Source organism: Lutjanus erythropterus, chromosome 18 (assembly GCF_056507025.1).
Source record: "Lutjanus erythropterus isolate fLutEry1 chromosome 18, fLutEry1.hap2, whole genome shotgun sequence".
Classification (NCBI taxonomy): Eukaryota; Metazoa; Chordata; class Actinopteri; order Lutjaniformes; family Lutjanidae; genus Lutjanus; species Lutjanus erythropterus.
The window spans coordinates 13164982-13179046 of NC_139334.1; positions in this window are offsets into that span (position 1 = coordinate 13164982).

Consider the following 14065-nt stretch of genomic DNA (forward strand, 5'->3'; position numbering starts at 1 on the left):
TGTGTGTGTGTGTGTGTGTGTGCGTGTGTGTGTGCGTGTGTGTGTGTGTGTGTGTGTGTGTGCGCGTGCATTACATCGCACTGAGGGTGTTTAATAGATAACAATTAACACAAAGCTTTTCAAAGTGATCACTGCAGTATCGATGGTGTTAATGGGTTTATAAGTACATCCATACACTCACAGTCCCTCAGACACACACACACACACACACACACACACACACACAAATTAATTAGTGTGCACTGACTCAATCATTCCAATCACGACCTGTTTAATCACAGTGGTGCTGCTCTTATTGTGGGTTAATGGCTGTAATGGAAAACCTTCATTTACATTTCCGCCTTTTCCATTTACGTGGATGTTAATGTGTGTTTAACACACTCATGGGTCGTGTAAACAGGGATTCGTTGTCTGTGGAGCCATCATAACAGATTTCAGGGGTCAGGATGTTACACAAATTGTTTCCGTGCGAGCAAAAATACAGCTTTAGATATTATTTGCCGTGAGCGAACAATCTGCTATAGTTCCTTTGTGACCCTAAATATCCTTGTTGACTTCACAAAAACGTAAAACTCTTCCCATGCTTCAAAACGAAAGTGAGTCATAGTAAATTGGCTGGAAATTAGCAGCATTTGTCAGCTACAAACAAGGTTTAACTATCAGCAATTTGAAAGCAATTTGAGAAAAGTAACAGAGAGCAAAGAAGCTAAATCACCTGTGGCAAAATAGCTGTCAGATTGGTTTTAAAAAACAAGTGGAAAAAGAATTTAAACTAAACCAGAGAAATTAAATTATACAACCTGAAATACTGCTCCTCTGTAGCAATCTTTGCAGCACTAGACCCTGTCATTAAGTTTCTACTTTTCAGAGTGCATCAAATCTTTTAAGTCTGTTTGGTTTCAGCTAAACACCTCAGAGGAAGAAGCTACAACAGCTGTAACAGCTCACAGAGACATGTGGTTTTTATTGTTTGATAATGTGATCACAATCTGGTTCAAATTAAAAAAAAAAAAAAATCCTTCAAAATGTATTAAGAACAAGTATCTTCCAACGTGCAACCATTTCTTGTCAGAATTCACTGAAATAAGGATGTTTTTGTTCATTTTTGATTTTTGTGTTGACACTATTAATTAAGTTATGTCTTGATTCCTTAAATTAAATTTTGATGTACGACTGAAAACAAAATAATGTTTCAACTCAGTTTCACAAAAAATATTCTGTTTTCCAGAAGACGGGACTGATGAATATGGACACACATTTCAAATATAAAAACCTCAGTACAGAACAATAACAGAACTTATTGTTTTTTCCCCATAATTAATTAAAACCATATTGCTGATATACAACAATTGTTTATAAAATATTAAATAGTGACTCGGCCTACTTGCACTTGATTTCATCACCAAGTTGAATTTCAAAATGTCATCAGTTACAGAACCTGAAGACAAGCTGAGACCTACAGATAACATTGTCCCATCAGGGTTTTCTTTTTCTGTCAAATTACACCTTACCTGACAGATGATGTCGAAACATTTCATTTGAATTCTTCAGAAAAATTTGACGAGTCAGAGTTGTTCTTTGTTTTTGTTGTAATAGTGATGTCAGTCAGATTTTGTTTGGTCAGAGCTGTGGAGTATTAAATTTAGTTTTTAAAGTTAAACGTCTCTTAAAATGCAAACATGTGAAATGTGAAGTAGGTAATTATACGCCATGTTGAAAATAGACTCTGGGAAGAGCGAGAGGGACTAGCGTGCACAAACATGAACACGCAGCTGTCCCGGCCAAACTGAGATGAATAAAAAACAACAAAAGCCCCGAGAGTGTGACGTTATTCTCTGCCCAGGAAGACATTCCTCCATTAAATCTTTACACAGCAAATAGAGGTTTGTCGACTTCTGACGAGTGAGCTGAATGTTGTGTTTCTCACCTTTAAAGAACCACAGGCTAAACTTTGGATTAGGATCTTAACATATCAAACGCTATATGATTTTATCTACAGACTGTCAACACCAACCCAGACAGGAACAGACTCGGCTCAGCTTGGTCCTATCAGTCATCACGCTTGAATATTCACTATTCAGTCACTCCTAATGTGTCTTTGCCAGATTCCGGTCTTATCCCCTACAATTTATTGTGTCTCAGTAGTTCGTAATAGTTCAAAAGCTTATCTTGATTATTTTGATATATATGCCTTTGAAAGACGAAGCCTTTGCTCAGCTACAGGTCACGTAATTTTAACAATAAGTTGTAAGTTGATGAATTGTTGAGCATATGTGCACATTCAGGTCATTCGTGGGTGAAAGTGTGAATTGTGTCATACAGCCGCCCTTCTGGAGGCTTTAAAGGCCTCATGAAGCTTCACGTATGAGGGCATATTGAATCCAAAGACAACTCTGTCAAGACACCCTTATGAACCCCGGGGAGTTATAAAAGAAATTCAGGCAGCATGAATCCACAAAGTGCTTGGATCCACCCTATCCAACACGAAGTATCACAGCGAAAATAAATGAAGGCATTTAGGGTGTTGATGAAGGAGAGCTTGGTGTGAGTGACAGAGGTTATACAAGGACGAATTCTTTGTTTTTTTACAGTGAAATTTGGCCTGAAAGTATATTGCTCCCAGCTGATGACTTAGAAGTTAATTGCTGAGATCTGGGAATGTGACAATATTACTTAAAGCTGCAATAATCACTCATTTTATATCAACAACGGACTAATATATGTAATGTGAAAGTTGAATGTCCATTAAATGTGCTCATGTTTTTGGTGGACGGTGAACTGAAAGTATCTGTGAATGTTAGTGTAATTAACTCACAGCACCCGGTACATCCACTCAGCATTGCTAATGCACAATGTTTTGCAATTCAGATGCAGCTCTGGCGCTGCTGAGGCCAGATCATGTGAATATCTGAGGGCCTTTTAGGAACAAATCAGTACAAATTTAAACAGAAAAAAGGTGACATTTTTATGCAAATTGTTCCCGCCGGGTATGACAAACAAGTAATTGTCACCCACATCTGCAATGAATTTGAAAAGACACATCTGAGTCGAAGCATCCGACCAGTCTTGGGAAATATATATAAGAGTTGATGATCACAGGGAATGAATAACAAAGGGTAAGACCACAAGGCAAAGTACTTCCACCCAAGTCAAACAAAGTCTAACTTTGCTGGAACTATGAACTTAATTCAAAGCTCAAGTTTGTGGACTATTATATGAAGAAGTTCATTTTAATCTGCGTGAACTGTACTTCGAACTGGCTCCTGTGAAACATGAATTTGCACAATGCTGCTCTCCAGGCTCTGCTACCTTTCCAGCACCAAAAGACAGATGAGGTTAGCAACTAGCTGGTGGACAAGCAGCATTTAACAGCTAAAGAGAGAGAACTAATAATTTTGGTGGGGACCAAAACAGAGCTAAAAGAAGAGTGAATGTTGGCCCTGACTTTGACTGACTGGCCAGAAACGCAGCTCCAAATGCTCAATGTCTGCTGAAAGTGTAATAAAGACATTTTTTGCTGAGATGTTCAATGGCCATCTCTTTTCTTCTTTCTTTCTGTAAAAAGAAAATCACTCTTATTTCTTGTTGAATCTATTTGCACAACAGCTCTTTCATATTTTAGATGTGTTGGTCTTGTATGTATATGTGTGCAATATTGTCCTTAATGCTTTGGCATTATTGTTCACTAAACATTCATGCCAATAAAGCAAATTACACTGCATTGAACTGAAAAGTGAATAGTGATTTTTAAAGCTTTTCAGCTGAAAACAGCTGCTGTCTACATCTGGAATGAGCTGGAAGACATACGTTCCCTGTGGGCTCTGCCACTATTTTAGCAACACCTTAAAAAATGTAGGTCTGGTGGTTGCAGGTGCACATATGGGCTGCAGCAGTTGAAGTGCACTATTTCCAGCCCATACTGGCAATCATTCAGGTTCATGGCCTTAACCTGTCGAGGCAAAACAGCAACACCTCAGTTACATAAACCCAGATTTGGATCCAGATTGCTTTGATAAATTGCTCTTTTTTTCCTTCCTCTCTCTCTGCTTCTCCATCTGTTTTTTTTTTTCCTTACACAGGCAGCGGAAGTGCAGGAATTCCCAGGTGGCTTCAAGCCAAAAAACTCATCTCTTTTAAAATGAGCTTCTCATCACTTGACGGTGAATCCCACACTGCCTTTCATGCCCAAACATTACGGCTCCCTCTGCTTCACATGTCTCAGTCCGGCTTGAGATGTACGGCTCTCGTTAGCTGGCTGTTAAATATTTAATTTGCTGCAAACTACAGAGAAAGAGGTCAGTGAGTCTATGTTGTGCTTTGAAAATGTACCCTGTAGATGACGTAGTTTGAGGGCCTAAATCAGATTTATTGAGAAAATAAAGAATAATAGAGCAAAATTTAGACACTGATGGACATTTCTGTCCTCTGTCTGGTTTGTTTTGTACTTTTTAATGATATGGCCCAGAGAGAACAAGCTATTGGGATTTTACAAGTTTGTAACACACAGTAATATATTAATATTTTCAGTGTGCTCGCTCTATTTTTCAAACACTGAACTCAGTTAGGCCTTGGTGGTATCATCACAAATCTGTTTTCTTTATTAAAGCTTTTAACTGCTGTTAATTTGTACACTACACACACAAAAAAACATGCACTTACGCAGTCAAATGCACCCTGAGCCACACATAAGCCTTTCCAAAAACTTAAACACCAGCTCCTTTGTTAACGTCAGATTTGCATTTCTTTGTGTCTGACTTTCTTGTTTTTCAATCTGCCATAAGAGTATCTGTGGCCTGAAGGCAGGCTTTGTTAGCGGGACATCGTGAGAGCATCATGGTCCCCTCTAATGTAATCAGTTTCAGTGAATTACAACAGCGCCTAATGTCATTAGGACCTGGTGACACTCATTTAGTCCACTTATGTCCCCACATGTCTCAGACTTCGGAAAGTTGGAGCAGGGAGCAGAGCGAGTGACAGCTGTTAAAACAGCATCTCTTCCTGGTGAGACAGGAGAATTACAGTGAGGAGTCTTCACACCGAAACACTCTTCCTGGGTATAAAGATCTTAATCCAAATCTGTCAAAGTCTTCTTCTGTCTTTCTTTTTAATCTTGACTCGAGGCACCATCTCAATCTTCAGCTCAATAATCTGTCTGATGGGGAGTTTTAAGGAGTTTAAGTGAGTTGAGCTCCATTTTGTCAGATTCAAAATGTAGCATTTTGTCAAAAATGCCTCAGAGATATGAGGATTGCTCTTTATTTCCTTCCACACTCTGGCTTCAACAAATTATTATTTGCAGAGTAAATGAATCACATTATTATTTTCCCCATTAAAGGCACAATATCAAACATTTTCCCTTTCAATCATCACTTATGACCCACATGAAATGTGGTATTTGACCTCCTGGGAATGACATTCAACAATCAACTCTTTCTTCAGAGTCGTTGCACATCTAAGCAGTTGTTTTATAAAATTCGGGTTTAATTTTCTAGAGCCTGAGGTCACATGTCCAGACAGATTTTTGTGTTTTACTAGTCCAAAACCCAAATAAAGTTTTAATAAGATAAGTAAATCGAGGCAGTGTTGCACATTTATATTTCAGTAGCTGGAACCATGAAATTTTTGGCATTTCTGTTCGAATAAAACAAAGAATCTACAACTAGCATGGTTGTAGAAAAGAGAGAAGAGACAGGACCACCTCCAGGCCAATTTGAAGATGCAGATATGGTAACCCACTGTCCTGTTTCATTTCTCCCAGTTTGGGTTGCAGCGTTTGAGTAACTGAGATATTTTCACTTTCATCATTACAAGCTTTCATTATTAAAGAAGTAAATAAGATTAAAAATCGAGTCATGCAGCTCTCTGAGGCTGTAATCAGGCACAGCGGTGCTTTGAACTAAATGCTAACATCAGCATGCTAACATGCGCTGAATAACAATGCTAACATGCTGAGGTTTAACAGGTATAATGTTACCATGTTAAATATCTTACTTTTGTGTGTTAGCATACTAATTTGTCTAGGCACAATAAAGGCTCCTTGCATTTACCTCCTTGTATTTACCTACTAGGATGGCTAAAAATTACTAAAATAAAAGTCCACCTGCAGTCATGTTTTAAACAATATAAAGTGGCCTGCAAGAAGTAATAACCTTACACCTTTCACCATGCGTTCATTTGGTATTTAAGGATTCCCCCGCCCTTACCCCTCAGTAGCTGCACCTGAGTTCTCCGCTTCTCTGCTGCTCCTCATTGAACAGGATTGGTTCCTTTGGTTTATGATGTAACATACCCAGTCAGACTGAATCTGATTTTTCAGAAAGCCCTTGCTCACTGCAGGTTCAAAGCAAGAAATGCTCAGACATAGCGTTTACTGCTTATTTTGCCCTTGATATGTCTTGTAACACATGAAAAACACCACATGGATGTTTGTGACAAGGTTGAAAACATTATTTTCATGGAAGGGGGTATTTTAGACCACGGGTGGTTGTGGTCACGGTGTGAATGGACGGACTCTTAGCCGCTGCTGGCTCAGTCACAAGTCTACATAATTGCAGCTGGTGCTAGGATAACTAGCAGAGCTCATAAACCAAGTACTCTACACCATGTTTTGACTGTCTGCTGCTGTAGCTGTGATTGTGACAGGCTGTAACTGTTATATAGCCATGGGTATAGCCATTGTCGTCATTGCTTTTGCTGTAATGATGGCTGGGAACACAACACATCTACATGTAGGGGTGTGTGCAGTAAATTGACATGGTTGTGCTGGCTGACTGTTCTGGCAGAGCTGTTCCTGAGCTCCTTCCCTCTCTAATCTGATAGAAGTACCGGTTTCAAATCAAAGTGTGTCGATACTTCCTTGGCTAATGTTAGCAGGTACAATAAGAAGTCACGGTACGATTGTAGTAGCCATATAGCACCATAGAATCAACCGAAAATGCAGTTGTAGCCCATAGCCATGCAAGTCCACAGCCACAGCTTCCACCATAACTCTACCCTGCAGCTGAGTCTGAGACAGTCAGAGCAGCTGCAGCTGTGTTCACAGCCAGTGGCTACTTACTGTCGGAGCTCGTCCTTTTAATCAGCAATAAATACATAATGCAAAGTGTCACATCATCTGTTTGTTCTGCAGTTTGATGAATGTTAAACTGCTTTAAACTGGCAGTGTGTCAGCTGGACAGGACCAACCCAATAAATGCTCCGATAGATCAGGGGGAATGCAAAAGTTATTGCAAGGAAATACAAAGCAAAATACTCGGCTGCACCCCACACACAAAATATGAAATATAAATTTCTGCTCTTGATTCGGTGAAAATGTTTAGCCTAATGTAGTGCCAAATGACTAGTTTGTTCAGCTTACTGTCAGAGAGGAATATTCACATTTAAAGAAGCTGAAATCAGAATTTTTAAATTTGTTTTATTAAAAAATCACTCAAAATGAAACAAAACTGGACCTGTTTGCCAAGTCTCTCCTTTAATAATTATTTTCATTATTGATTAATCTGTCAACCATTTTCTCCGTCAATCAGTTAGTTGTTTTGTCCATAAAATGTTATAAAATAGTGAAAAATATTGATCATAATCAAATGTCTTGTTTTGCCTACAACTCAAATATATTCAGATTACTGTCAGCATGGAGTAAAGAAATTTGACTATTTTTTCCTTAAAAAATGACTCAAAATGATAAATCAATGATCAAAATAGAAGCAAATTAATTTAATAGTTGATTAATAATGGATTAATCAATGCAGCTCCAAGTGTTTGGGTATATTAGTTTGTTTAGCTGTTTTTTCATTTGTTGCGTGCAATTTATTTAATAATTGACTGATTTAAAGGCAAAACATGGTGAAATTTCCACCCATGACTTGACTCGAACAAAGAAAAAAGGGAGTCAGCACTCATAATCACCAGTTTCCATCTAAAGAGTACGTAAGCAGAAGACAGATCAATACTTGGTGTCATCATTTATTCATACTGGAGTTGCACCTCCGTCACAGTTCTCTGGTAACGTACAGTGTTTGCTCCTGCTGCATGTTAAACACAGCGTGCACGCTCCTCCTTTGATGATGCTCTGTATGCAGCTCTCTGTAACTAATGAGAATAAGCTTCACACAACAGTGAAGGAGTTAATATTCGTCTGCAGCTCACTTTCTTTTTCATGTCAACAGCAAAAAGAGTACAGTGAGTGATGACACTGAGCTCAGGGGTGTCATAATTTATGCATACTCAAACACAGACATTTTATTATTATACAGTGATCATAAATAACGGCCGACTGTCTCAATCTCTTAAATCAGAAAGATTTATTGTTTAGAACTTTCTGGTATTTTGTTAAATTTTTTACCATGAGCCATTTTCTTTAACGATTCCTCATTTTCCCTGCAGGAATGAACATCTGACGCTCTTTGCACGGCAGTCATTTTAAACCATTTCTTATCAAACTGCTATTTATGAGTAAAGATCGAGGCAGAATATTTAATGAGCCCTTTCAAATGTAAAAAGTGAGCGGTTTTCTTTGACTCGACATGTTCGTGGTCGAGCTCCCCATATATTGATTATTAATTCTCTCATGCTGACTTTACAACTTAAAGGGATTCAATCAAGGATGGCAGCAGATTGAGGCATCAGTGATAATCTGTATGCAGACAGCAGGTGAAGTTCACTGTATGATGTGAATAAAGTCCATACAGCGATGCAGGTTGAAATCAATATCACAGTATTAATAACCATATTTACCAGAGGTGGGAACAAGTTATTGTTTTGCAAATCACAAGTAAGTCTCAAGTCTTTGCATTTCAGTCCCAAGTCAAGACTGACAAGTCTCAAGTCCTAAATTTTGAGTTTTGAGTCCAAAATACCAAATGTAATGTCTTTTTAATAAGATCAAGGAAAATATTCATAGTACACTTATAGTGGTCTCAGCCAGCCCCAGTCTGAATCTCCAAAGTAACTAGTAACAAAAGTTATCAAACAAAAGTAGTGGAGTTTGCCTCTAAATTGTTGTAAGGTATGAAGATTGAAATACTCAAGTGCAATTACCTCAAAATTGTGCTTAAGTACTGCTCACAAGCAACCACCAGTCTATGTAAGACTGAGGGCCTCCCAGCAAACAAGGCTTGGAGGAAGGACATTTATTAGTCAACAAGAAGGCTTTTCTTTAGAGTAAATGGCACAATGATATATTTGAGGAAGCTGGGTGACGTTACATGAACCATAATAATTTATCATGCAGCATAAACACAATTAGAAGAAAGTTATTTGCTAGATTTGAGGCAAATGGTTAAATTATATTTTGTTGAAACCAAAATCATGAACATATTCAAATCAAGCACAATTACGGCCCTGAATCAAGAAGTCAGAGGTCTTTAGTTGCACAGCGGAGAACAGGAATCCCTCCTCTGAACCTTGAAGTTGGCTTAAAGGTTTAAAAACATCCAGGAGGATGACGGGTTGTGTGAATGCTGTGAACTAGGAGGAGCTGAGAGTGAATCACATTTTCTTCTGAACTGTCCTTTATATGACGAGTTCAGAAAACTGATATTCAATGAAATGTCAGTTCAAAATCCAGAAATGTTCTGGTGCACTGATGATGGCAGAATGGTTGTTTAACATTAATGTTTCTAAATTGGCTAAATTTCCTTATAAAGCCTGGAAAAACATGTCAGGATGGTTTATTTGTTTAATATAATTAGTAATTTATGTATCATTCTACTGAAATAAACAAGCCTTACGCTGATGATGGCTCTCAGATGAATTATGCAACACATTAACTGCAGAGTCCAAACCAACTCACACATTGAAGAGGACTTTACTACCCAGCCAAGTAGTAGTAGGGGAATTTAGCAGCCCATTATATTATTCAAGCCCAAAGAGTGGATGGCTTAGTGGAGGACTATAACAGTTTTGAGCTTTGTCTCTTACAGGCATCTGTCTTTTAGCTTCTAGATACCTCCTTTACAGTACCTGTCCTAATGTTTGTACCACCACAGCAATCGCTTCATTCATCCATTATTTTTTATTTTTCATTCTTGCCTGTATTGCATGTCTCACATTAGGAGATTCTCATAAATAACTTAACTTTCCCAGCCTTAACTATCATTAAACTTTCTTGCATGCACTGATCATCCTGTGAATTTCCTCGCCAGTGTGCACCCTGTGTGTTGCACCACCACCTGGATCTATTTGAAGAACTGCATGTGTTTACAGGTGTTGACTGGCTTAACTAGGATCAGTGGAAAAACACTAGCAAACTGTTTTAAATTAGGTTTTATTGACTCTGAATTTCTAAACTTAGATACATTTCAAAGCTGGACTTGTATCAGAGGAATAATTACCCAGAATATTAAAACCATCCCAGTTTGTTTCTTTGAAAGCACAAATAAACGCTAAGCACTTGCTTATTTGCCAATAATTCAGCTGCTTTATTTGCAGGTTTTCGTCTGCCAGTCAGATGTCTTAGTCATCCAAGTCGTAGTACTCACAAATGGTTATTGTAGGGAACTGCACTTGTTTAGGTCTTGAAGATGTTTCGCCACTCATCCAAGAGGCTTCTTCTGTTTTTTCAGTTTTTTGACTTTTCATGACTTTATTGACAGGAGAGCTGAAGATATGATAGGAAAGGGGGAGAGAGTGGGGGGGGGGGGGGGGGGGTGATATGCAGCAAATGGCCACAGGTGGGACTTGAACCTACAGCCACTGCAGAGGACTCAGCCTCAGTACACAGGGCGCATACTCTACCAACTGAGCTACCACGCCGCCCCAAGAGAGATCAGGTATTTAACCTCTGTGAGGTTGTTAACACCTTGAGAGGTGTGTGACTCATGTACCCATCCCTCCATCAAGTGACCCATTATGGACACTTGAGTAAAGGTGTCAGTGGGTGTTGTGAGTCATTGACTCACCCTGCCATCATGTGTCATTAGCGACACACAAAAGTGTCGATGGATGTTAATCTGCCTGGAGAGTGACATCAGGACTGTATTGTATGTGGCTGATAGATTGCATCATAAACCTCCTCCATATAGGGATGGTTGTTCCAGGCTCTGACAAAAATGGCTTCTTTTATTCCTCTCTAAACCCATCAGTCTTCCCTGGCCAAAATACCAACATCGCTGTCCTCAAAGGAGTGTCCCTTGGTAAGGGCTCTCTTGTGTCAGCCGCATACAATGTTGTCCTAATATCACTCCCCAGGCAGATTAACACCCATCTACCCATCTACCACCCCTGCATTAGTCAGTGCCCAACTTTGGTTGCCTCAGTCAAAAAAGTCTAGACTCACACCTGATCTTAACATAATGTCTTTTTTCAGACTGTGTAAAAGCTCCGAAGAGGTTTGAAAGTTGCAGGACAAACAAAGAAATATGAGTTTGATGAGTCAGATGGTGGTGCTGTAATGAAGGCCTTCTTGGACAAACAAGCGTTATTGTATTACTGATGGTATCCAAATGAAGAATATTAAAAAAATCATTCTGTTTTTTGCATTTTTTAAACCGTAAAAAGATAAATACCAGCTGCACTATTTGCCATTTTGTGAAAGTAGGTTGGACATTTTATAATCGAGTCGAAGTGTAGTTTCCCTGTGGAAAATTTACTTTTGAATCACACTGGTCAATTTAATAATTAAGCCTAACTGGGGCTGTTGGCAGATTCCTCACTTTTGTAGCAGCTTGGCACATTTTCCCATGAAGAGACCAAACGCAGACCAGATGTGGGAGTGACACATGTGATCAGTATTAGTACCCACAGGAGGTGCCATTGTCTTTCAACAGGAAAAATCACATGCCAAGGTATTTCACTGAGAGACAAGAACGTTGAGCAGTTGATAAATCAACAGGCAAAACCAGGTCATTGCATTTATCTAAGAGAGCCAAACGAAGGAATGAGTAAACAACATGAAGCTGCCTGGTGCCAGTCCATCGTCCGACATGTTATGTGAAAATCTGGACAAGAGTCAAACTGAAAAGATGGAAACGAATCAGATTAATCAGATGCAGAAATTCACCTTGACAACCATATAACTGAATTACGGAAGTAACGTAAAATAGGACCGTGTGAGAGGCAGCAAGCTATGGTCAGAAATAATTTTTTCACACATACACCAAATTGAGAGATGAGATCTCATATTATATTAGAGCAATAACCTCTGTTACACACCTTAAACAGACACTATCTGATGGAAGGACACACTTGAAATCACTGATTTAAACTACCTCATTTAAGTCCATCTCCTCACTGAATGTCTGTGTTGTTGTTTGTCTTTTTGCTGACTATCGCTGCTTTGTGATGTGATTTTGATTTTGTGATTTTATGGGCTACAGAACAGGATCCTGCTGTAAACCAGTTTTAACTGAGTCAGGCCTGATTAGTTGGAACTGATTTTATTATGTTACTTTTCATCTTTTCCTGTATAATAATCAAAGCAATGAAAAGCATGAATGTTTCATAGGGAGTTGGTTGTGTGTGGAGTATCAGATTGCTATTATTTTATATGTAGTGCCAGAAGGAATTGGATACTTCCCTGGAGCATGCAGGAGATGAGTGTTTAAATGAAAAACATCCTGCTCACTTTGACATAGATGGACTCCACCTGCTTCAAGATCAACACAGCAGCCACAGGACTCCCTCCGTACATTCATCTTTACAGCAGATCAAAACCAGCGAGAATGAGTCTGCGAAGCATTCCTGAAGTTGTATAGCATTTCTTAGCATTATTTTGATTGTCTTTGCATACATGGAGCATTAATTTCTGAGGACATAAACAATCGACAGTCCAAACAGATGGAGGATATGCAAGTCCTTGGATTGTCCGTCAGTTTTCGTCTGATTGACTTCACACTTGGCGGGAGTATTCCTGAGGACTTGAGGGAGTAACAACAAACTTTATGTTTTGGCCTGGAACTACCAGAATCTTGATACAAATAAAGATGGACACTCTTGGGCTGGGTATCAGCAACCTGACATGCCAGATGATTTGTTACACAAAATCATCTGGGAAGTCGTCTTCAGAAACTGTTTGGAAAAGGGCAGGACCTTTCAAAAACACACTTGGCAGGTGAATGGATAACTCATCTGTCCACTATGGGCCTAACTTCAACCAGTCAGATCAAACTCTTGCCGAAATCAGTCGGGAGAGGAGTAAAAACATCTTTTATATGGAGAAAAGCCTTCAGTGCCGTTCTTTGCTCTTCTTTCAGTGAAAAAAATCTCTAGTCCTGATATAACTGACGCTCTCACAGTATCTACCCTAACCTTTTTATGTGCTGTGTCTTACCAGCCTGATTGTTTCTTGTTGTCAATAAAAAAATAAATGAAAAAACCTAAGGGAGTGTCAAGGGTCATCATCCTGCTCCCATCAGGTGCTGCACTGCTATCTTTTAATGTGTGAAAACACTCCACAAAAATGCAAACAAAGGATCCAGTTGTGGTCACACCTCTTTGCTGCTTATTTGAAGAAATACGATGATGATGTTGGCTATTCTAATTATTGTCGTTGGATGGCGATTTCTTGGAAAAACCCTGGAAGGTTTTTACATCTGGATCACCCCCTGTTGGGGGATTATTTCCAATATTATTATTACCATGTGTAATTACCTACAACTGAACTAATACATTAGAACAATCTAGACCAGATGTTCCCAAACTTTTTTCATTGGCCCGCAATTTGAGAGGGTTTTTGTCTTGAGGAAGCCCCTCTTTCATGTCTTCATAGATCACAGTAGGATCACTATAAATTACAATTAATCCAAATGGACAACCATATTTCTTTCTGCAGGAATTTCTATACTGATAAATTATTTCTAAATTATGGTAAACAATTCTAGTTATAAATTCTTTTAAAGTATTAACAATGTGCACAATATTGAAACTATATTTATCTCATAAAGTTATATCTAAAAACAGCCAAATCCAATATTAAACCTGTTAAGTAAGAAAATTAACTTCAACAGATGTGACAAGTTGTTAATGTGAAGCAGGTGCTCGCAAAGTGTTATCTGAGTACAAGCACATCTGCAGACAACACTCTGGTCCCTTTCGGGCATTTTCCAAATCTGATTTAACACTGGCACCA